This window comes from Coenobita brevimanus, chromosome 30, assembly GCF_032717465.1.
Source record: "Coenobita brevimanus isolate Jiangsu-jjx chromosome 30, ASM3271746v2, whole genome shotgun sequence".
Lineage (NCBI taxonomy): Eukaryota > Metazoa > Arthropoda > Malacostraca > Decapoda > Coenobitidae > Coenobita > Coenobita brevimanus.
The window spans coordinates 14,890,707-14,916,673 of record NC_136983.1 but is presented as its reverse complement, the minus strand read 5'-3'; the positions used below and the strand labels follow the sequence as shown (position 1 = coordinate 14,916,673).

Sequence of the window (25,967 nt, the reverse complement as noted above, 5' to 3'; positions counted from 1 at the left end):
TCAGACTTCCTCCTTCAATACTCCCGGTGGTAACTGAGATCAGTTGCTGAGAAGGAGCCGACAGACGGACAGAGCAGGTGTAGCGATCTTTCGGTGTTAGCACAAGACCCACGCATCAGGCGTCATTTAATTTCTAACTACAGTAAACTCAGTCATTCGGTATTAGTTAATTTTTAGCACGTCGGGATTAATTACTCATTTATAATATTTTTTGCATGCATGGACAACTAATCTGATATAGACAACATACTACTTTTTAAAAAGTCCATCGTAACTTCTGGTATCCATGATTCAGAGTATGCTCAGGTAGCAATAGATGATATAAAGTGCAGCTAAGTAAGAACATATAGGTCAATTTCACGTGTCATTTGTATTGTGATTTAATGTCTACCGTACGTTATAATAACAGTGCCATTTCGTTAAGATATAATGGGGACTAGTACAATATGAATATTTAATTAGGCAAAGGAAACAGTACTTGTTCACACCCTAGCTCATCCATCCAAAGCAAGGAAGTGGTGATGGGAGGTGTCAAGTATGAGTTCTAATTACATCGACGCTCGTGGTGGGAGACGAGAGAGAAAAAACTACCTTAGAGGAACTCGATGAAAAACAAGGATTAGGAGGACTGAGTACAAAAGAAATGAACCATCAACATTCACATGTTAAGCATGAAAATATTTATCTTCCATCCAGTGTTTCATTTCTCAGTAAGATTCATACTTAGCTGAACTGGTGGTGGAAACACGTACAAACCTTACAAGAACTTATTCCAGTGTGTTCAAATTGTATTCCAGTAAATATAATGATTTTAACCAAATTGCACACACACACACACACACACACACACACACACACACACACACACACACACACACAATAAGTACTAATATTTAAGATGTACTGTATATGCACCTACAGTGTTGGTAATTCCATACTTACCTGGTACTATGTACTTCATTACCAACAAATATATATATATATATATATATATATATATATATATATATATATATATATATATATATATATATATATATATATATATATATATATATACGAGTGAACCAGGGTTCGCGCCCCGCCAGGGTAATAAACTTTGGGAGTGTTCACCCAGCCACGTACTGCATTGGCGGACACAAGGGGTGCTGTGGTTTAACCATTGTCGCTTACTATAAAGTATGCTTGCACCCAGAGGGCTCGCGCGGGCCGATTACACTTGATTCACGGACTACACACACATCCAAAGCCACTCAAACACTACAATTACACTTACAAGCACTTCTCACCCTACATTCAATCTCTACCAGACAGCCTAAGCCACTTGGTAGAGATATATTGGCTGCATCGTCCCGACTTCGGTCGGGATTGGCTGGTCCTGCAGTGGATACTCAAACGGCTGCTGCTGCTGCTGCTGCTGCTGCTGATATATATATATATATATATATATATATATATATATATATATATATATATATATTATAGGTAGATAGATAGATATGCAGAAACGTCACTTCACCGTGAAGATATGTATGCAAAATAACCGTAGGAGAAATGACAGGAGCGACAGTGAGTACTTTCATATGTTACATCTTCAGATAGAGTAAGACAGAAACGTAAAGGGTAAAGGTCTTTTATGCACACCCGCAGCAGGGAGTGGCATACAGAACAAAGGATGACCTGAATTTTTACCTGTGGCTTAACTTATGGACACCTGCAGCAGGGAGTGGGACACAACAAAGGATGACCTGAATCTAAAAATGGGCGATGCACAGAGCAAGAAGTATCTTTCTTTTTTCTTCCTTAGGGATACACCTGACAAAAAAAAGAGGGGGGGGGATAAATACTGCGGCTTTACTTAAGACCTAGAGGATTAATGCTTGGTGTCTCCCACACAGGTGTGACTACACTTCCAGGAGACGACAGGGAGCAATCAGTTGTTAGTCTGGGGGATACTGCTTTAATATTATTTCAGTTAACAATTTATCACACTTAAAATGATCATAGCTCATGTTTACATTCTTTTCATATGTGCCAGAAACTAGGCAAGATTCTATAACTTTTCTTTCATCTAAGCTTTTTGATCTTGCTAGAATCTTAGAGCCTGCCCAGTCAATATGGTGATCATCGGATGCTTTGTGCTGAAATAAACCACTGCTCTGTTGGGCTGTCCTTACACTGTATTTATGTTGTGAGATTCTAGTTTCCAAATCTTTTCCAGATTGTCCTATGTAAAATTTGTTACAGCTTTTACACGGGATTTTGTAAACAATGCCAGAATTACTGAATGGGCTGTTCTTAATGAGTTTTTTTTTTTTTTTTTGATGGTGTTCTCATATTTGAATACTATCTATCTATCTATAGCCCGACGCCCTAATCCCGCAAAGGGTGGCCGCAGACAAAACGCCTCCAAGTCACTCTGTCACCCACCATTTGACTACCCTCCCCCCAACTCAACCCCCCCCTCCCTCATATACCTCTCGACTCCATCCCTCCACCTCATCCTCGGTCTACCCCTCCCTCTCCCTCCCTCCACCTCACCTACATACACCCTCTTAGTCAGTCTTTCATTCTCCATTCTCTCCACATGTCCAAACCACCTCAGTGTATTTCTTCTAATCTTATCAACCACATCCACATCCACCCCACAACGTTCCTTCACTTCTTCATTCGCCAACCTGTCCCTCCACGTCACTCCACATGCTCCTCTCAAGTAACTCATTTCCACTGCTCTCACTCTTGACTTGTTCCCCTCTTGCAAGGTCCATGCCTCGCTTCCATACGTCAGGGTAGGGATCACAATACCATCATGCAGTGACTTCTTAACTTCCATACTCACCTCCCTATTTCTCATCACTGCTTTCAGTGTACCAACAACCTTCCTTCCCTGCTGTACCCTTTCACGTACTTCATCCCCCAAAGTTCCATCCTTACTCATCACACTACCCAAGTACTTGAATGCACTCACATTCTCCATATCCACACCATCCAACCTCACTGCACACACTGTGACTTCATTCCTCTCAAACACCATAACTTTACTTTTGTTTACATTAACTTTCAGCTTCCTCCTCCTACACACTGTCCCAATTAATTCACCAAACCTTGCAACTCCCATTCATCTTCACTCAACAATACTGTATCATCAGCAAACAGCAACACCGGAAGCTTCCAAGTCTCACCCTCATTCATTACGGCCAGCCCCACAGCCACTGCCCTACCTTGCACCTCCTTTACAACCCCATCCATATATATATTAAACAGCCATGAAGACATCACACACCCCTGTTTCAGTCCCACATTGAGATCAAAGAACTCACTCAGCTCACCATCCACTCGCACCGTAGCCCTAGCTCCCTCGTACATACTCTTCACAGCACTCAACAATTTCCCCTCCACTCCATATATTCTTAATACCTTCCACACACCTTGCCTATCTATTCTGTCATAAGCTTTCTCCAAGTCCATGAAGGCAGCATACACTTTCCTTCCCTTCTCTAGATACTTCTCCACTAAACATCTTAGAACAAATATCTGATCTACACACCCTTTTCCCTTCCTAAATCCCCCTTGTTCTTCTCCAACTAGCTCCTCTGTCATATGCCTAATCCTATCAATGAGTATTCTACCATATATTTTACCAGTCACACTAAGAAGGCAAATACCCCTATGGTTACCACATACTTCTCTCTCCCCTTTTCCTTTGTACAGAGGAACAATTATACCTGATTTCCAGTCCTCTGGAACCCTTCCCTCTTCCCAAGCCAATCTACACAACTTCCATATCCACTCCACAACAATCTCACCCCATACCTAAGCATTTCACCACACACTCCATCAATTCCTGGGGCCTTTCCCAGCTTAATCTTCTTCATCGCTTCCACTACTTCCGCCCTACTGATCTCTTCCTCCCTCCTCTCATCTCTTCTTCTCCCAGCCATTCCCCAACCACTTATACTCACACTGCTCTCACTCTCTACATTCAACAAATCCTCAAAGTGCTCCTTCCATCTCCTCAATTTCTCTCTCTTCTCCACCAACAATCGATTATTCCTATCTTTCACTCCCCTATTATTTCCCCTTTCACACTGCCTTACTTTCTTTACCTCCTTCCAAAACAATTTCTTACTCTCCCTCCATTTCACACTCAAATTCCTCTCAAACTCTTCATCCACTTTCTTCTTACTCTCCTTCACCAGTCTCTTAACCTCCCTTCTCCTGCTCACATATACCTCTCTCTTCTCTCTCTCATCTTCTCCCCTACCTCTACTCGCCAACCATTCACCATATGCCTTCTTCTTTTGTTCTACAGCCCGTTTCACCTCATTCCACCATGCTGTCCCTTGCACACCCTTGCATCTCCTCCTCACTCCACAAACTGCCTCACACGCTGCGCCTATCTCTTCCGTGAATATCTTACATACGTTTTCCACCCCTTCCATCTGCTCTAGCTCATACCTTCCCAATCTTTCTTCCACTATGCTCTTATACTCTGTCATTTTCTCACTATCTTGCAATTCCTCCACTCTTCTCACAGGAGCTGCTTCCTCCTGTCTTCCCCTTCGCCTCCTCAACCACTTTCTTTGCATCTTTACCTTGGCCATCACTAAGTGATGGTCCGAGACTCCATTCCCCCACCCTCTCCACACTCTTGCATCCAACACTTGTGTTCTCATTCGCTCATCCACACACACGTAGTCTATCATTGCCTTTCGTTCAACAAGTTCACCATCCATCCTCCTCATTACTCTCCATGTATACCGGTGGATCATCTTATGACGAAAGTAGGTGTTGGCTATTGCCAACCCCTTACAAGCACAGATGTCCACCAAAGCACTACCATTCCCATCTACTTCAGCTGGCACACCCCACTGACCAACCACTCCATCCACTCATATACTCCCAACTTTGCCATTCATGTCTCCAATCAACAGCACTCTCTCGCTCCTCTCAAACTTGTCCATACATGCTTCTACTCTCGCCCAAAACTCATCTTTCACTCTTGCCACTCGATCCTCTGTTGGAGCATACACACATACAGTCGCCCATGCTTGTATACCTACTTTCATCCTCACCCATACAATCCTTGCACCCACTGTTCCATACTCTCTTATATTCTCCTTCCACTTCTTGCTTATCATCAGACATACTCCCTCTCTTGCCCTCTCATTCTCACTGACTCCTGCACATATACCTACACCATATTCCCATTCTCTCACCCTTTCACCTTTCCATGTAGTTCCAGTCAATCCACATATATCCACTTTTGCATCCTCAAGCACCTGAACAATCTCTCTCTCTTTCACTTCATCATTCACTCCTCTGACATTCCATGTTCCCACCCTAAGAATGTCCTTTGAATACTACTAGTACTTTAAGTTTCTTCAGTATGTGAACAACATCAAGATAATTTTCATGGAAGGGGAGGACAAGGGTTCTTTGAATATTCTGGCGATCTGGCTTATTAGTTTTCCTTTTAAGGAATCGTTTCTTGGCTGTATTGTGGCACTGAGTTATTATAGTTTGTGGATATTTTAGCTTCTTGCCAATGCTCTGAATTATTTTTAGTTCATCATCTAAAAATTCTGGGTCTAAAATTCTATATGCTCTCAAGCACATGGATATGAACACAGATCTTTTTAACTTTACATCCATAAATGGCAATTCATTATCCATTTCCAACTCAGGGGTAAACTTAGTCGATGGAACTTACGAATTTATTTTCAGGAGAAATTCATCAATAGAAAGACTGTTAGGCCAGAAGCACAGGATGTTGTTCACATACTGAGGAAACTCAATGTAAAAGTAGTATTCAAATATGTGAATACCATAAAAAAAAACTCTCATCAAGAACAGCCCATTCAGTAATTCAGGTGTTGTTTACAAAATCCCGTGTAAAAGCTGTAACAAATTTTACATAGGACAATCTGGGAAAGATTTGGAAACTAAAATCTCACAACAAATACAGAGTAAGGACAGCCCAACAGAGTAGTGGTTTTGTGTTAGGACTCCATATTATAATTACAAATCATAATAGATAGATAGATAAATAGATAGATAGAGAGACAGATAGAAGCAGGGAGTCAGATGATGAGAAGGTATTGTGTCTGCGAGAATCGAGCAATGCTAAACATGCTTACACACTCTCAACTCAAGGAATGCTTATTAGGCACACGACAGTGCCTAGTGACCATACACACACATACACACATACTCACACACAGGCTTCTAGAACTTTCCACTCACAAGGAACACACGTGACACACCCCTGCTACACCAGAATTTAGGAAAGAGAGCTCAGAAGGAGACAAGCCATACAAGAGGCTGGTCGCAGGGAGAAGGGCTTGGTAACTTTGAGAGAGAGACAGAGAGATAGCTAGCGGGACTGGACTCTATACTCCGCTCTTTGTGAGAGACTTGTTAATATTTCCAAGACAAATAAAAATAGTCCCATACTATTCTTTACCTCTCCTGTCATTACATGACAAATGGGAAGCTACTCCAAGATATAAAAACTGCTCGTCCATAAGTCTAATATATATATATAACTCAACCACAAAGGAACCACAAAGTCTTTTATGACATTTGGTATCAGCGAACGTATACGAACCTCGTCTACGAATCAACATTGAATTCCTACAAAATATCAAGATTGAAAACAAAAAGAATACCTCTCACAACCAACAACACAACCAGCTCCTGACAGTATTCTCTCCAACCAGCCCCCTCCGTCTCCCCGATCATCATGCTGATTCAGAGGTGAAGAGATCACACGACGCCTTGCAAGTAGTTTAACAAAATATTGATACGATCTTGCAACTTCTACGACGAACCAGCGAATCTACGGACATCGTCTCCGAATTAAAAGCAAATTTCTACAAAAGCAGGCGAAACTCTACAAGATTAGCTTCAGTCTACAGTGAATTCCTACAAAATACAGCCTACAATGCAAATAGCCTACAAGCCTACAAAACAACTCTACATCGTCTGTATAATCTTCTACACGCACCTACAAGTAGCGGCAGTCTTCATCCCACAACGAGTAAATCACTAGAGAAAAGGACCGAGAAAACATCGACATAGAAAAACGGAACAAACAAACGAAGAGTGAGACACGACTCATAACTCATCTTACTCACTCATCTTCACTCAAGTTACTCATCACTACTCATTCACTCACCACAGCTACCAGTGTGGGAAGTCGACGTCATCATGCGTGCTTGCTGAACAGACGCCACGTCGGGCAACACACCACCTGCACCACCAGTCACACCATTCCCACCACGGTAAAAATTAGTGAGTTACATAGTTACTTCATTTATACAATACACAGTGATAGACAATAAGCTTCTGCACAAACATATAAAACGTGCTGTATAGTTACAGTTTAAATACACATACTTACTTCACTTATCTGCATAACTCAAACACTAAATAATCACCAACAATAAATATTTTACACTGTATATATTCATTCATTTATTATAACATTTATTTACTACCAACGAGTGTTACCATTTATACCTACATAAAATACGTGTTGCATACATACAACTATACATTATTATATCTACAAAGTGATAAAGAAAATATACCATCACAGATACTCAGTGAGCGATTAAAGGAACTGTATTAAACATTTTTTAATTAAAGCTACCTAGTGGAAACAGACAAATTAAGTTACAAGGTAAACTAGAGAAAAAAAAAATGGCCAACACAAATGACGTTAGCAAGAGTGAACATCTTCAACACAATCATGAAGACAATGATTTCCACACAGTGCTGACACACATATTACCCACGATAGGTACAAATGAACAACAAGTCAGTGTATATAGTTAATACTGTATATAGTGTATATATTTTTTTTATATAAAATAAAATATGGGACTATATAATATCATTTTCAGTAATACCTGTGCAATATAAACTAAACCTTAAAAAAGTATCCTAAGGAAATTAGCCAGTAATTATGCAACCATGAACAACATGGAAAAAGCGTACACAAGCGAAGAAAAACAAACTATAGAAAATCAATACATACAAAATAAAAAAAAAGAAAAAAGAAAAAGAAAGAAAGAAAGAAAAGTAAGAAAGAAAAAAGAGAAATAGAGTAAGATCACATAACAAACAAATGAAAATAAGTGTAAGTGTTACTACATATGCCAAAATACCACATAAACTACAAAAAAAAAAAAAAAAGCAAATTGTTGTCTCCACAAGCAAGTGGCATGACACATCATCACTATCATCGACCGCAGCATATGTTAGGACTGCATTTATAACAATTATGTAACTACAAACGATATGTAACAATTATGTAACGACAAACGATTGCATTATGTTACACTTGCTACAATTATGTACCTACAAACAATATGTACCAATTTATGTAACAGTTGCATTAACAAGATGTAACTTTTATGTAACTTTAACTACAATTATGTAACTACAAACAATATGTAACCATTATGTAACTCCATATTATAATTATGTAATGACAAACAATTGCATTATGTTACACTTGCTACAATTATGTAACTACAAACGATATGTAACAATTATGTAACGACAAACGATTGCATTATGTTACACTTGCTACAATTATGTAACTACAAACAATATGTACCAATTTATGTAACAGTTGCATTAACAAGATGTAACTTTTATGTAACTTTAACTACAATAATGTAACTACAAACGATATGTAACAATTATGTAACGACAAACGATATGTAACAATTATGTAACGACAAACGATTGCATTATGTTTCACTTTGCCAATTAACAGTTGCATTAACAAAATGTAACTACAACTATAAGGCCAACACAATTATGCATTAACATAATATTTTGTAACAATTCATAAAATGTTACAATTATGTAGTACCACAATGTTAGTACAATATTATAATTCATACAATTATACCACAATTCTGTATTACCAGTATGATCATACAAGTTAGGTGAAATATTAGACATTACTAAAGTGATAACTCTATGTAATGTATAACCTAGCAGTATTACCATTGCACAATTATATGCGTACGTCTGTTGTACATGCACGTCTTACAAAGTGTTATACAACAACCATTGCATTTATTCAAATATGTATACAACTTGTTTAAAATGTAATATTACTGAATAATCACTATTTACTATGAATATTATATGTATACAATATTCATACAGTTATGTTACTTTTACAATATTATGTATTTCACTTAATTAGCTTATTAATTCATCATAATGTGTATATAATATGTATTAATATGTTAGGACTATTAACTGTCGATGGTACGCCATTTTCGCGCGGCCGAGCAATGTGTTAGGACTCCATATTATAATTACAAATCATAATAGATAGATAGATAAATAGATAGATAGATAAATAGATAGATAGAGAGATAGATAGAAGCAGGGAGTCAGATGATGAGAAGGTAGTGTGTCTGTGAGAATCGAGCAATGCTAAACATGCTTACACACTCTTAACTCAAGGAATGCTTATTAGGCACACGACAGCGCCTAGTGACCATACACACACACATACACACATACTCACACACAGGCTTCTAGAACTTTCCACTCACAAGGAACACACGTGACACACCCCTGCTACACCAGAATTTAGGAAAGAGAGCTCTGAAGGAGACAAGCCATACAAGAGGCTGGTCGCAGGGAGAAGGGCTTGGTAACTTTGAGAGAGAGAGACAGAGAGAGCGAGACAGAGAGATAGCTAGCGGGACTGGACTCTATACTCCACTCTGTGTGAGAGACTTGTTAATATTTCCAAGACAAATAAAAATAGTCCCATACTATTCTTTACCTCTCCTCTCACTACATGACAAATGGGAAGCTACTCCAAGATATAAAAACCGCTCGTCCACAAGTCTAATATATATATATAACTCAACCACAAAGGAACCACAAAGTCTTTTATGACAGTTTATTTCAGCACAAAGCATCCAGTGATCACCATATTGACTGAGCAGGCTCTTAGATTCTAGCAAGATGAAAAAGCTTAGAAGAAAGAAAAGTTATAGAATCTTGCCTAGTTTCTGGCACATATGAAAAGAATGTAAACGTGAGCTATGATCATTTTAAGTGTGATTAATTGTTAACTGAATCAATTTTAAAGCAGTATCCGCCAGACTAACAATTGATTGTTCCTTGTCGTCTCCTGGAAGTGTAGTCACTCCTGTGTGGGAAACACCAAGCATTGATCCTCTAGGTCATAAGTTAAGCCGCAGTATTTATCCCCCCCCCATCCTTTTTTCGTCAGGTGCATCCCGAAGGAAGAAAAAAGAAAGATACCTACTGTTCTGTGCATCGCCCATTTTTAGATTCAGGTCATCCTTTGTTATGTCCAACTCTCTGCTGCAGGTGTCCATAAGTTAAGCCGCAGGTAAAAATTCAGGTCATCCTTTGTTCTGTGTGTCACTCCCTGCTGCGGATGTGCACAAAAGACATCTCCTCTTTACGTTTCTGTCTCACTCTATCCGAAGATGAACGAAAGTACTCACTGTCGCTCCTTTCATTTCTCGTGTGGGTATTTTGCATATATATATATATATATATATATATATAGAGAGAGAGAGAGAGAGAGAGAGAGAGAGAGAGAGAGAGAAAGAGAGAGACAGAGACAGAGAGACAGATAGATAGAGAGATAAATAGATAGATAGATAGATACAGATATATAGATAGATGAAGATAGATAGATAGATGTATATATATATGTATATATAGAAATAGATAGATAGATAGATAGATAGATAGATCCAGATATATAGACAGATGAAGATATATATATATATATATATATATATATATATATATATATATATATATATGTATAGTGGTAGGTGGGGACGCCCATCATCCACCCACTTAGTGTAGTGGTACCCTATTTTTAGAGGTAGCTCTACATAGAGTGGCAAGTCAATTGATTTCCTGTAAACCAGGAAAACATTTACAACTCTGGGTGGTAACCATATAACCAACCAACACGTGTTCCCTACTTGACAGCAAGTGGGTTGGCGGAGGGTTAGTGCCCCTCCACGGAAAACAACTAACTAAAAATACGAACAAGATGCCTCGGACCAGGACTCACAAAAAGACGACAACTAAGGACCGGCATCCGCATCATACGGATGGCGACCTGGAATGCAAGGGGTGCAAATGATGAGGTGAAAGAGAGATTGTCCAGGTGCTTGAGGGTGCGAAAGTGGATGTATGTGGATTAACTGAAACTAAATGGTGAGGAGAGACTGTGAGAGAGAATGGGACTATGGATGGGGGATATGTGCATGAGTAGGTGAGAATGAGAGGGCAAAAGAAGGAGTGTGTATTGTTGTGAGTAACAGATGGAAGGAGAATATAAGAGAGTATGGATCAGTTGGTTCAAGGATTGTGTGGGTAAGACTGAAAGCTGGATTACAGATGTGGGCAATTCTGTGCGAGTATGCACCAATGCAAGATCGTGCAAGCAGAGTGAGAGAAGAGTTCTGGACAAATGTGGAAGTGTGCTTAGAAAAGTTTGAAAGGAATGAGAGGGTGTTTTTCATTGGTGATATGAATGGAAAAGTAGAGAATGTGAAGGTGGATGAAATAGTTGGTGAGTGGGATGTGCCTGCTGAGAAAGATGAGAATGGCAGTGCGTTAGTGGACATTTGTGCCGGGAGGGGGTTGGTGATAGCCAATATCCTCTTCAGGCACAAAATGATCCACAGGTATGCATGGCAGTGATGAGAAGGGTGAGTGGTGAACTGAATGAAAGGAAGGCAATGGTTGATTATGTGCGTGTGGATGAAAGAAAGCGAAGATGTGTAACGGATGCAAGAGCATATAGAGGTTGGGGGAGTGGACTTTTTGACAACCACTTGGTGGTGGTCAGAATTATGGTCCAAGTGAGATGGAGAAATAGAAGAAGGAAAGGACTGGGGGAAGAAGTAGATGTAAGGAGAGTGGAAAGGTTACAAGACGATGAGAAAAAGGCAGAATAGAAGAGAGAAATGGAGGAACGACTGGGTAAAAGGGAATTAGAGCAGATGGGGGACGTGGAAGGTCTGTGCAAGATATTCATAGAGGAAATATGTGCAGCATAAGAGATGGTGTGTGGGGTGAAGAGAAGACGGAAGGGGGTGCAAGGAACAGCATGGTGGAATGAAAAGGTGAGACAGGCTGTGGCACAAAAGAAGAAAGCACATATTGAATAGATGAGAAATAGGGGCCTGGAAGAAGTTGAGAGACGGAAGAAAGAGTTATATGTAGAAAGGAAGAGAGAGGTGAAAAGATTAGTAAAAGAGCGTAAGAAGAGAGTGGATGAGGAATTTGAAAGGAATTTGAGAGTGTAATGTGGAGGGAATGAAAAAAAATTTTCTCGAAAGAGGCAAAGAGAGTCAGACAGGGTGGTAATGAAGGTAGTAGGGGAGTGAAAAATAAAAATGGTAGATTACTAATGGAGAAGGGAGAAAAGTGAGCCGACGGAGAGAACACTTTAATGAATTGTTGAAAATGAAGAATGGAAGTAATGCGAGTATCAGTGGCTGGGGAATGGCTGGGAGAAGGAGGTAGGTGAGAAGACAGGAAGGAATTAGTAGGATGGAAGTTGCGGAAGCACTGAAGAAAGTCAAAATGGGAAAAGCCCCAGGAATTGATGGAGTGTGTGGTGAAATGCTGAAGCATGAGGGAGATATAGTAGTAGAATGGATTTGGAACGTGTGCAGATTGGCCTGGGAGGAAGGTAAAGTCCCGGATGATTGGAAGTCAGGTATAATAATTCCTTTGTAGAGAGGGAATGGAGAAAAAGAAGTGTGTGGTAATCATAGGGGCATTTGTCTTCTTAGTGTAATAGGAAAAGTATACGGTAGGATACTTATTGGCAGTGTTAGGGAAAAAACAGAGGAATTAGCTGGAGAAGAACAGGGAGGCTTTAGGAAGGGAAGAAGTTGTGTGGATCAGATATTCATTCTTAGTTCTATAGTGGAAATGTGTCTCGAGAAGGGAAAGAAGTTGTATGTTGCATTCATGGATTTGGAGAAAGCATATGACAGGGTGGATAAACAAGGACTGTGGAAAGTATTAAGAATTTATGGAGTAGATAGGAAGATGTTGAATGCTGTGAAGAGTATGTATGAGTACAGGTTGATTAAAGCTGCAGTGCGTGTGGATAGTGATCTGCGTGAGTTTTTCTATTTGAAGGTTGGGCTGATACAGGGATGTGTCATGTCACCATGGTTGTTCAATCTGTATATGGATGGGGTTATAAAAGAGATACAAGGTAGAGCAGTGGATGCTGGAGTGACCCTAATGAGAGCGGGCAGCGTTTGGAAACTCCCTTGAGAGAGTGTGTAAGAAACGGAATTTAAAAGTGAATGTAGGGAAAAGTAAAGTTATGGTCTTCGAGAGAGGTGAAGTTAGTGAATGTACAGTGAGATTGGATGATGAGGAAATGGGAAATGTGAGTATGTTTAAGTACTTGGGTAGTGTGATGAGTAAAGATGGAAGTTTGGAGGGTGAAGTGCTTGAAAGGGTACAACATGGATGAAAGATTGCTGGTTCTTTGAAGGCAGTGATTGGAAACAGGGAAGTGAGCATGGAAGTGAAAAAGTTATTGCATGACAGTATTGTGATACCAGCTCTAACGTATGGAAGTGAAGCTTGGACATTGTCAGAGAGACACAAGTCAAAAGTGAGAGTTGTGGAAATGAATTATTTGAGAGGAGCATGTGGAGTCACATAGAGAGACAGACTGACAAATGAGGATGTGAAGGAGCGTTGTGGTGTGGATGTGGATGTGATATGAAGCATTAGGAGAAACACACCGAGGTGGTTTAGCCATGTGGAGAGGATGGGGAGTGAGAGACTGACGAGGAGAGTGTATGTGAGTGAGGTGGAGGGGGAGAGTGGGAGGAGAAGGCCAAGGATGAGATGGAGGGATGGAGTGGATAGGTATATGATAGAGGCGAGTGTGAATTAGACACTTCACCAGATCATGTTTCAGATATCTACCACTAGGTTCGCTTCCGTCGCCCAGCTGTGATGCGGGGTAGGCATTGAAAAAGTAGCCAGTAAGTAATTTCTTTTTAATTTTGACACAAAGTAAAACACCCAAAACAGATTTTACTCGTGAAATTACTGAGCTGGCATGATATGCTACAAAGAAATTACAGTATGGGAGCCTTTTGGTTATATATAATGCAATATAGGTGTGATTTTGTAAACTCAGCTTTCGTCAGTTTACTCATCTTTGTAAACATAAAATAGAGATGAAACCTAGGCAATTTTACTAGAATCATCCATAAAACAGGATAACAGTGATTAAAATATTTGTCACTCGTTAGTATCCGCAAAAGAAAGTAAATATGCAGCCGCAGGTTCGCCAGCATCTTTCAATATGCTGCCCTGCCTGACGTATGACTTTTCATAACAATACGGACCTGTTAGACGTCTTGATCATCTTGGTAACTAAATTCTTACATAAATAATGCTTTTAAATGTTTCCTGGCTCCATTGCACAGTTTAGTAAGTTTACACTTCAACTCCTCGTACTTTGCTATGGTTATAGTGTCGTACCGCACTGCCGTTTGTTTGGATTAATATGGCTGATTCACCAAGTAAGCAATCGTTCAGTACATTATTTTCAGTGGAACTGCTTACTTCTTTAAAGCATGCTAAAATACATACATCAGAAGTCCTGAAGGTAATCATCTTTTACTAACTGCATACGATTTATTCAAATATATGTAAATAGACAACACACTATTATAGTCCCCAAGCTAAGATTCTCTGAGAGCCTGGTTATTTTTTCTTTACAGGTATATAAGTATGCGCTGGATTGAATAGGAAAAAAAAATCTTATAAATAGCAATATTATTATAAACTTAGTATTAGGTACAATTTCACAGGTCTTCAAAACCCCGTAAAAATATTTAATCGAGGCTGGGCGACGGTAGACCACCTGGTGGTATACCTCTGAACAGAATTTGGTGAAGCCTCTAATTGCGAGCAGGGCAGTGAAATGGCGGGGGACAAGGTGACGTGGAGACGTTTTGTTTGTGGCAACCCCGTATAGGGGATTAAGGCGTCTGGGATATATATATATATATATATATATATATATATATATATATATATACACACACACACACACACGGATGGAAGGAGCCAAAGGCCAGTGACCTTCAAACTGCTCCCTGCGAGAGAAAAACATACCGGTATACAAGACAAAAGACAGCCAAATTCGAGACCCTTTCATTTCGAGATGCCAGGACACACTACATTTGGAAGACTGGAGATCGTGGGCATGAGGTAAAACAAGCATGTTCTCTATTTGCAAGAAACAGCGACCCTATTGTCAGTGTTGATATCATCTTTCTGCTGATGTAAGAGAAACTCTTTTGGCTTTACGTTACTGATGATAGGAACACGCACTTCCGCATTTTCCTACTTTTGTTTGTTTTACTTTTTAACATTTAAACGAATATATATATATATATATATATTCATTCATTGCCAGACGCCATGTATCCCAAACGGGGTGGTCAAGGGCTTAGAGTTAATTATTTTACAGGGAGGGGCACTAATCCTCCACCAACTCCACTTGACACGTAGGGATGCCAACAGCATCTGGTGTTTCCAGGCGGTCACCCATCCAAGTACTAACCAGACCCAACATTGCTTAACTTCGCTGATCGGAAAGGAAGCGGTGTACTCAACGTGGTATGGCCGTTGGCATATATACTGTATATATTGTCCCGACTTCGATTGGGATAGGCCAGTCCTGCAGTGGATATATATATATATCCCGGTAGGTTACCAGCAAAGTGGGTAACCCTTCATTCTATAGAATACCTAGGTATACTATAGAATGCCTAAATGTTCAAGACAAGATACAAGATAAAATCATCTGTACGCATTTCCAAGGTATTCTGTAAATTACCGATATATTTTTAGGCAATGTGTGAAACGAACAAACTGCAACAAACAGGTAAACTGCGAAATCAGTCACTTAAATTTTTTTTGGTTAATTTAGGCTAACCCGAACTAACCTAGTACAACATTACTTAACCTTTACCACGTTTATCCCAACCAAACCACTTTTTGTCTGTTATATTATATTTGCCAAGAAAGAAAAATAAATAAATAAATAAAATGTCAGATATTCTATAGAATACCTCTTCATTCTATTAAAGTCCCTAAATAAAGTATATATGGTCAGAATGAAATAAACGTATTTCAGTTTTTGCCAAGAATGCTAGACATTATATAGAACACCTAGGTATTCTATACAATACCTTAGCATTACACAATGCCGGCAATATGTACTGTATATATATATATATATATATATATATATATATATATATATATATATATATATATATATATATATATATATATATATATATATATACTCTCAATTATCCGTTGTAATTCAGCCAAGCCCTGTGCCAGTTGAAATAAAACGCTGGATATAACTCACATTTTTGCTAAGAATAACAGGCTAAACCCTAGAAAAGTTACAATTTTTTTTGTCACACCTCAGGTAACCCAGGGTCCAATGGACCCCAGTACACCACTAGTGCCAAATCAGTACCAGATACAGGAATGATTGGATCATCTCGCTAATCTAAAAAATTAGTTAAGAAGGTAGAGAGAGGGGCAGGTCCCTCGATTTTTTTTTTTTTAAATTAAAATAAACACATTTTGTCTGGTGTCCAGTAGACACCGGGTTACGGGTTACCTGTCTAGGGTATAAAACCTTCGTCTGGTACTCTTCACTTCCTCATTTGCCTCAGTAGACTTGGGCAGGTCACTTACCGCTTGTTTAGTATAACTCATTGTTTCAATTATTGCTACATACTGTTCCTAACTTGAACTTAAGACTAACATTTAAATGTATGCTTATTTGTAGTCGAAAGTTCCCTCTGGTTGCAGCTAAAGCTTGGAGGATGAAGAGTTTTCAGAGGTGTGTGGAGATTCTTCTGTCCAGCATTGTCAGCAAAACTTGTACACAGAAGTTATAGGAGGTAGTCAGAGTGCCAGGAGTATTTTTACGGACTCACGAGGTTGTTCTGAACTGCATGAGAGAGGGACATGTTTAACAGGGAAATCCTTTGCACTTATCTGTTGCCTTTGGTGATTGCAAGAATTCGTGTGGTCACCTCATCCTTTGTTCATGCCTCATGCCCAATGTGGTGTTAACATGCAGATCGATTTTTATGTTGAGTTTTACTTTCTCAGTGGGCCAAGGAAGAAGGGTTTTACTGGGAAATTACCATGATGCTTTCTTGATATTTTGTTTCTTCTACTACATTTTTTATTACCGTTCAATCCCATGCTCAGTTTCGTAAAACCGAATAATGATAAATACACTATCTAAGAAACAAGCTCACATATTAAACTTCATATTTTGAATAATATCAGTAATCAAACATGTTAATTCTTCTGCAGTTATGTCTTAACATTAAGTTACATCATTTATGTATTTTACTACAGGCATATGTCACAGGATAACACAGATATATTGAAATATAATAAAGTACCTCAGTCATCTCTTGTGCAAATGGACCACCATGTTGTTATGATAACATGGTGGCCCATTTGCACAAGACAAATCTGGTTTTGTTTACAAATTGCAAAAACGATAAGAACTGACACCATTTTCACAGTGCTAGTAAACTACAAATGAAAATACAGCTCTTATTATTAACCCGCACCATGCTAACAACGTAGATCTACTTCCCCTTCAAAAACGCTGGTGACATAGATCTACGTCCTGCAGCACTGAGAAGTCATTGCTAGCAACCGAAGTAAATTAGAAGGTAATAACGTATCTCGCTAACTTCAGTCATTTCTCCTCTACGCTTACAACACTGATTTAGGAGCATGGGAGGCCGGTGAGTCTTCAGAGGCTCACAGCTGCTCTGCTCTCTCAGTAACCTTGAAGATTCAGAGGTCAAGTGGCACCAACCTGACTCAATTCAAGCTACTTTTTTACTTTGGTGATTACTTTTATTAATGCCAGGAATCTCATATTGATGTATTAAGCCCATTTACCCACAAGAAAAGTGAAAATCTGTTCACAAGCTTACAGATGCTCAGCTCTCAGTAACCTCGAAGATTTCAAAGGTAGAGTGGCATCAACCTGACTCGATTCAACCAACTTTCTGGCTTTAGTGATTATTTTTATTGGTGCCAGGGATACTGTTGTGATGTATTAAACCCATTTAGCCAAAAAGACAAAAACAAAATATCAGCCGGCATTGGGGGGAATCAGTTTTCTTTATTTGCCCAGCATGGTACCAGTTAATATACATATACACTATAAATATAATGGCATGCAAATAATAAATATGACATTTACACCTTCAGTATCTGCATCCGATACTTTCCCATCGGTCATCTTGTTGGACAGCCCATGATGAAGTTTGAACCGAGTCATCCAACCTTCAGATGCCTTGAAATCCACGATCCCCAGCTGAGTGAACTTGGTGGCTGCAACTTTCAGCTCAACAGTATTCACAATCACACCACTGTCGTGCTGTTGTCAAAACCACTTCAGGCAGGCCTGGTCGAGTTCATAAAAGCTTGGCTTATCCATCATCTTGCACTTGTTCCATCACACAATCTCATCATGATCTCCCTGAAAGAACATCTTGACGGACTATTTGTTCTTCCGCAAATCCTGCAGTGTGGTCTGGGGCATCTTGTAGTGTTCCATGAGCCTTACGATGGTCCAGCTTGCTACAACTTTTTGATTATCCCCATCCTCTTCTCCATGAAGAAAAAAATGCTAAGCCTCTCAGGAGGTGGTGGAGGCACCATCGAAACAAGGACCAGGAGAAGACACAAGGCCAGCAGGACCTGCAGCAGCCAGGACACCACACAAAAGCCACAAACTCGGCCATGACTCACATGTTCACACCCACGTCAGCAGCACTAGCACTGGAGGGTAAGGGAAATAGCACTAGAAGTTGGCACTAACACTAGTAAATGGTACAGTACTGTACACAATAATTCTACAGTAACAATGGAGCACTGGGATATGATCACTGACAAGCCATTAGCTTTGCAATTCAAAACTGGACAGTACAATATCCTTCTATACACCACTCTTGTTACAAGCACTTTCAGGCCGTATATGAGGCACATCATGAGAACTAGCACTGGGGGGTAGGGGAAGTAACAGTGTGGGTTGGCACTTACACTCATAACCAGTATAGTAATGTCCACATTAATTTAACAATAACAAGAGAGCACAAGGATATGATCACTGACAAGCCATTACCTTGCAGTACTATACTGTTTTTTACAGTACACTACCTTGAAAATTGTCCAGGGTTTTGTGACCTCGTGGTAGGAAGAGGGGAGCAGACAGATACGTCTTGACTCTATGGCATCCATGGGCGAAAATGAGTGCCGGTGGGGATTCTTGGCATGCCGATTGAGGCTGATTCTGATATGCTGGCGCTTTATGAGCATTTTCATTGGCTCCCGAGTTTCGGGATTTCCCCTCTTGCCAGTTGGCTACCACTTCTGAGCCTGTTAAAACCCCTACCCCAGTGCTGTATATTGCATTGGACCACCAGTTGCGTCCCATTTCAGAGCCACATTTTGTATAACAAATGACTGATATTGCTTTGAGTCATGGGCTGCGCCTGATATTGCACTAAGCCAGATATTGTGATGACAGATAACTGAGTTTATATATATATATATATATATATATATATATATATATATATATATATATATATATATATATATATATATATATATATATATATATATATATATTCTCATCTTCGTTCTTAATGACTCTGTAAGGTTGATGAGCGATTTCCTTTGCTGAAAGACAGATTGCAGTGTCACTATTGCATCATTTTTATCGTGAATTTTTAGCAGGCCGCCTATTATGCATTAGTACACATACCTTGACAGCTTTATATAGATTTTCTAAAAGCATTCTCCACTCATCACGTACATTCGTTGTTTGAAAAATCGATTTCCAGTCATTTCTACCTTTAATTTTGTTCAGTTTTTGAAAGTCAGGCTTTTTGTAGCCTTTAATTTTCTTATAACAAGAATTTATGTCGTTTTCACTTAAATTAAAGTTAAGTTTGACAATTCTATGACTCTTGGTACCAATTTCATCTCGTGTGATAACGTTATCACCTAAGTTTTCTGAAGCAACCAATACAAGATCCAAAATATTTCCTCCACGTGTTGCTTGTGCTAAGAACTGATGTAGTGAACTTTCCAGCATGTTACTGTATAAATCCAGCCGTGAATGTAAGAACTGACATTCATTTCATTTTGTAGCAGGTAGAATAAAATGTAAAATAAATGACAGTATTCTGGATGTAACACACTTCTACAGTTTGCTCACACAATTTAGTGGACACTAGATTAATCCGAACATCATCCTATTGTGGAACTCATTTTTAATTTGACTGTATACTGTAACAGTATTATAACTGGGTGGTTGAAAAACTACCGATGAAGATTTGTTTAAAGATGTACAGCAATACACTGCCACCCATGTTCCCATTTGTAACAACCGAAAGTACTGTAACCAGGCAAACATTTCTTTGCTAGGAAGTCGCTTCTCCACTACTTGTCCATGTTTCGGTAATGCACATTATATCAAAGTCATCAACAAGAACTCAAGTTTCTAATTCAGTACAATCATTACACAAACTACGTGCACTTACAAGAAAAAAAAAATAAAGACGTTCATTTCCTTGGCCACAATCGACCACCTCTCCACTCCCCAGTCTCCAAAAGAAGTGGCTAAGATGACCGAAGATGGTGGAAGTTGTGAGGGGAAAAGAAAAAGGAAGGTCAGGATATGAAAAGCTAGAGGATGAGTAAGGCTAAAAGTAGGGGAAGAAGAGACTGATAGAAGGAAGAGCCGAGATTCGAAGCAAGCAGATAACGTAAGAATATTGGAGAGAGAGAGAGAGAGAGAGAGAGAGAGAGAGAGTAGACTGTTAAAGAGAACGAGCGGAAATGTGGGGATGAAGAAGTTGGGAGAAATTCAGGCCAAGAAAAAGTTATGTTTTGTGAGGTGTGACTGGGAGGACAAAATGGAGCGGAAAATGTGTGGAAGAAGAGAAGAAAGATAGCACGAATTGGGTGAAAGAAGGGAAGGAAGAAAGGGGAGGTGGAAAGACGGTAGAAACGACGAAGACAAAGAGAGAAGAAAATAAAAATGACCCAGAAATGGAAGGAGGGACGCACCGAACAAAAGGAAAGAAGAAAGGAAGAAGTCCAAAAGGAATACACAAAGAGAGAGGAGAAAAGGAAGAAAGAGGAGTGGGGGAATAATAAAGGGAGACGAAAAAAAAAGTACAGAAATCAGGAATTAAGAAACATAGCGGGGATAAAAAGGAAGCTCAAAAGAAGGATAGAAGGGAAAATTAAAGGAAAGAACTAACAGATACACAGAAAACGAAATAATGCGAGGCTAGAAGAAAAACGGATGTGATGTGGTATGCATGAAAGAAAGCAAAGAAATAAGCATAAAGAGGACTGAGAAGAGGAAAGAAAGACTTAGAGAATAGGGGTGGAGAGAAAAAGGGAAACAAAGAGGCCAACGGAAAAACAAAAATAAGAATGTACAATAGAAAGGAGGAAGGAAAGAAGGTAAGGAGGAAAGAAAGTAAGGAAAGAGATAAAAGAAGAAGAAAGGGAGAGGTGGAATGAGGGATGATAAGATGAGAGGAGTAAAGAACAAAGAAGGAAAGAAGGAGATAAGGAAACAGAGAGGGGAAGGAAAGACGGAGAACAAGAGAAAGAGAAACGAAGAAAAGAAGACTGGAAAAAGAAAACATATGATGGATAGAAGAGAGACGAGAAGGACCCAGAAAGGAGGAATAGTGAGGCATTGTGAGAAAAAGACAGAGAGAGAAAAAAGAAACTGATAATGATGCGATATATAGAGAAAGAGACGGACAAACGAGGAAGAGAATAAGCACAGCAGTGATAGAAGAAAAGAGTGAGTATGGCAATGAGAGACAAGTGCACGAGGGAGTATTGCTGTTAGGGGAAAAATGAGAGAGAGAGAGAGAGAGAGAGAGAGAGAGAGAGAGAGAGAGAGAGACTGTGGTAAACGTGTATGAGGAAGTGTTGTTGTGAGTGGGGCAAGAGGGTAAGGAAAAGCGTTGGGTGAAGAGCCACTACAATTTGTGTGGCGGAACAGGGTCGGACTCGAGTCTTTGTGTGAAAACCTTGCGAAGGTGTGGCCGCCTTTGTGAATAAAGCATTTACTCCTTTGGGTCGTGGGAAATATTTGCATTTTGTGTCTATAATATTTTAACAGCTGCTTAGCGATGATTTTGCCATTTTGAAAATATCATATATACTTTAAGGGTACCCAGGACATTCTTTGTATTATCTATCTATTTATCTATCTATACATGTCTATCTATCTACCTGTCTTTCTGTCTATCAGTCTATCTATCTATAGCAGTCTGATACAAAAACTAAAAAAGATGAAGGAACATGCTGCAGTGTTATTTATGAACAAATACTCAAATGATAATACAGAGGAATACTTTAGCATTAGTGAATAAAAAGCTGTCGTAATGAAACGTAAATATAAGTACAAATTGAAGATATTTGAAAAAGCAACATCTAATATCAGCCTATGGCAATATAAATAACAATATGTTCATTCGTGTACTACTAACAATATGTTCATTTGTGGAATCTGAGGGATGCAAATGATGACGTGAAAGAGAGACAGATTGCCCAGGTGCTTGAGGGTGCGAAAGTGGATGTATGTGGATTAACTGAAACTAAATGGTGAGGTGAGAGTGTGAGAGAATGGGAGTATGGATGGGGGATATGTGCAGGTGTAGGCGAGAATGAGAGGGCAAAAGAAGGAGTGTGTATTGTTGTGAGTAAAAATGGAAGGAGAATATAAGAGCTTGTGGATCAGTTGGCTCAAGAATTGTGTGGGTAAGATTGAAAGTTGGACTACAAATGTGGGCGATTGCATGCGTGTATGCGCCAATGCAAGATCGTGCAAGCAGAGTGAGAGCAGAGTTCTGGACAAATGTGGAAGTGTGCATGGAAAAGTTTGAAAGGAATGAGTGTTTTTGATTACTGATATGAATGGTAAAGTAGGGAATGTGAAGGTGGATAGTGTAGTTGGTCAATGGAGTGTGCCTGCTGCGATAGATGAGAATGGCAGTGTTTTAGCTGACATTTGTGCTGGGAGGGGTTGGTGATAGCCAATACCCTCTTGAGGCACAAAATGGTCCACAGTTATACATGGCGAGTAATGAGAAGGGTGGGTGGTGGAAGAAGGCAATGATTGAGTATGTGTGTGTGGATGAAAGGATGAGAAAGTATGTAATGGATGCAAGAGCATTGGGGGAGTGCAGAATGAAGGTCTAAGTAAAATGGAGAAATAGAAGAAGGGAAGGATGGGAGGAAGGAGTAGTTGAAGGAGAGTGGAAAGGTTACAAGAGGATGAGAGAAAGGCAGAATATAAGAGAAGTGGAGGAACGATTGGGTAAATATGAATTGGAGCAGATGGGGGACGTGGAAGGTGTGTGCAAGATATTCACAAAAGAAATATGTGCAGCAAGTGAGGTGGTGTGTGTGGTGAAGAGAAGACAAAAGGGGGTACAAGGAACAGAATGGTTGAATGAAGAGGTGAGGCAGGCTGTGGCATAAAAGAAGAAAGCATATAATGAATGGATGAGAAATAGGGGCGTGGAAGAAGTCGAGAGACGGAAGAGAGAGTTATATGTAGAAAGGAAGAAATAGATGAAAAGATTTCTAACAGAGAGTAAGATGATAGTGGATGAGGAATTTGGAAGGAATTTGAGTGTACAGTGGAGGGACTGAAAGAAAATGTTCTGGAAAGAGGTAAAGAGAATTAGACAGGGTGACAATGAAGTTAGTAGGGGAGTGAAAGATAAAATTGGTATATTACTAGTGGAGAGGGCAGAAAAAGTGAGCAGATGGAGAGACCACTTTAAGGAGTTTTTGAACATACAGAATGGAAGTAATGTGAGTATAAGTGGCTTGGGAATGGCTGGGAGAAGGAGGGAGGTGAGAAGTCAGGAAGAAACCAGTAGGATGGAAGTTGTGGAAGCAATGAAGAAAGTCAAAATGGGGAAAGCCCCAGGAATTTATGGAGTGTGTGGTGAAATGCTGAAGCATGAGGGACAGATAGTAGTAGAATGGATGTGGAAGATGTGCAGATTGGCCTGGGAGGAAGGTAGAGTCCCGGAGGATTGGAAGTCAGGTATAATTATTCCCTTGTACCCTTGTACCCCCTGGGGGTAGGTTTTTTTTTTCAAGAATACTCCCCCAGTATCCCTGCTTGTCGTAAAAGACAACTAAAAGGGTTGGCGGAGGGTTAGTGCCCCTCTCCGGAAAACAACTAACTAATAAAACAAACAATAAGCCTCGGACAAGGACTGACCAAACGATGATGACCAAGGACCGGACAAATGACATGGTTATCAGAACGTGGAATGTAAGGGGAGCGAATGATGAGGTGAAAGAGAGAGAGATTGTCCAGGTGCTTGAGGGTGCGAAAGTGGATGTATGTGGAATAACTGAAACAAAATGGGAAAGAGAAAGTGTGAGAGAATGGGAGTATGGATGGGTTATATGTGCAGGAGTGGGTGAGAATGAGAGGACAATGGAAGGAGTATGTATAGTTGTAAGTAAAAGATGGAAGAAGAGCATAAGACAGTATGGATCAGTTGGGTCAAGGATTGTGTGGGTAAAGTTGAAAGTTGTAATACAAATGTGGGCGATTGTGTGTGTGTATGCGCCAACGCAAGATCGTGCTAGAAGAGAGATACGAGTTCTGGACAAATGTAGAAGTGTGCATGGAAAAGTTTGGAAGGAATGAGAGAGTGTTTTTGATTGGTGATATGAATGGTAAAGTTGGGAATGTGAAGGTGGGTGGAATAGTTGGTGAGTGGGGTGTGCCTGCTGAGATAGATGAGAATGGGAGTGCGTTAGTGGACATTTGTGGTGGGAGGGGGTTGTTGATAGCCAATACCCTCTTCAGGCATAAAATGATCCACAGGTATACATGACGAGTGATGAGAAGGTAGGGTGGTGAACTGAATGAAAGGAAGGCAATGATTGATTATGTGTGTGGATGAAAGGATGCGAAGATGTGTAATGGATGCAAGGGCTCATAGAGGTTTGGGGAGTGGACTTTCTGACCACTACTTGGTGGTGGCCAGAATTAAAATTCAAGTAATATGGAGGAATAGAAGAAGGGAAAGACGAGAGGAAGGAGTAGTTCCAAGGAGAGTGGAAAGGTTACAAGAGGATGAGAAAAAGGTAGAGTATAAGAGAGAAGTGGAGGAACGATTGGGCAAATATGAATTGGAGCAGATGGGAGACGTGGAAGGTGTGTGTAGGATTTTTACAGAAGAAATATGCCAAGCATGTGATGTGGTGTGTGGAAGGAAGAGAAGACAGAGGGGGGTGCAAGGAACAGCGTGGTGGGCTGAAGAGGTGAGACAGGCTGTGGCACAAAAGAAGAAAGCATACAATGAATGGATGAGAAATAGGGGCGTGGAAGAAGTTGAGAGGCAGAAGAGAGAGTTATATGTAGAAAGAAAGAGAGAGGTGAAAAGATTAGTAAGAGAGAGTAAGAAGAGAGTGGATGAGGAATTTGGAAGGAATTTGAGTGTAAAGTTGAAGGACTGTAAGAAAATGTTCTGGAAAGAGGTGAAAAGAGTAAGACAGGGTGGAAGTGAAGTTAGCAGGGGAGTGAAAGATAAAAATGGTAGATTACTAGTGGAGAAGGGAGAAAAAGTGAGCAGATGGAGAGAACACTTTAAGGAATTGTTGAACATAGAGGATGGAAGTAATGTGAGTATAAGTGGCTGCGGAATGGCTGGGAGAAGGAGGGAGGTGAGAAAACAGGAAGAAATCAGTAGGATAGAAGTTGTGGAAGCAATGAAGAAAGTTAA

At 39.9% G+C, this 25,967-nt stretch overlaps 1 non-coding gene across 1 annotated transcript; it reads right to left on the bottom strand.

Moving 5' to 3' along the window:
• Window positions 1-15,615: 15,615 nt before the first annotated feature.
• LOC145395351 (5S ribosomal RNA) lies at window positions 15,616-15,734 on the bottom strand. Its single transcript, XR_013896594.1, has one exon. It is a non-coding gene; the product is annotated as a 5S ribosomal RNA (ribosomal RNA).
• Between the last annotated feature and the right edge of the window lie 10,233 nt (window positions 15,735-25,967).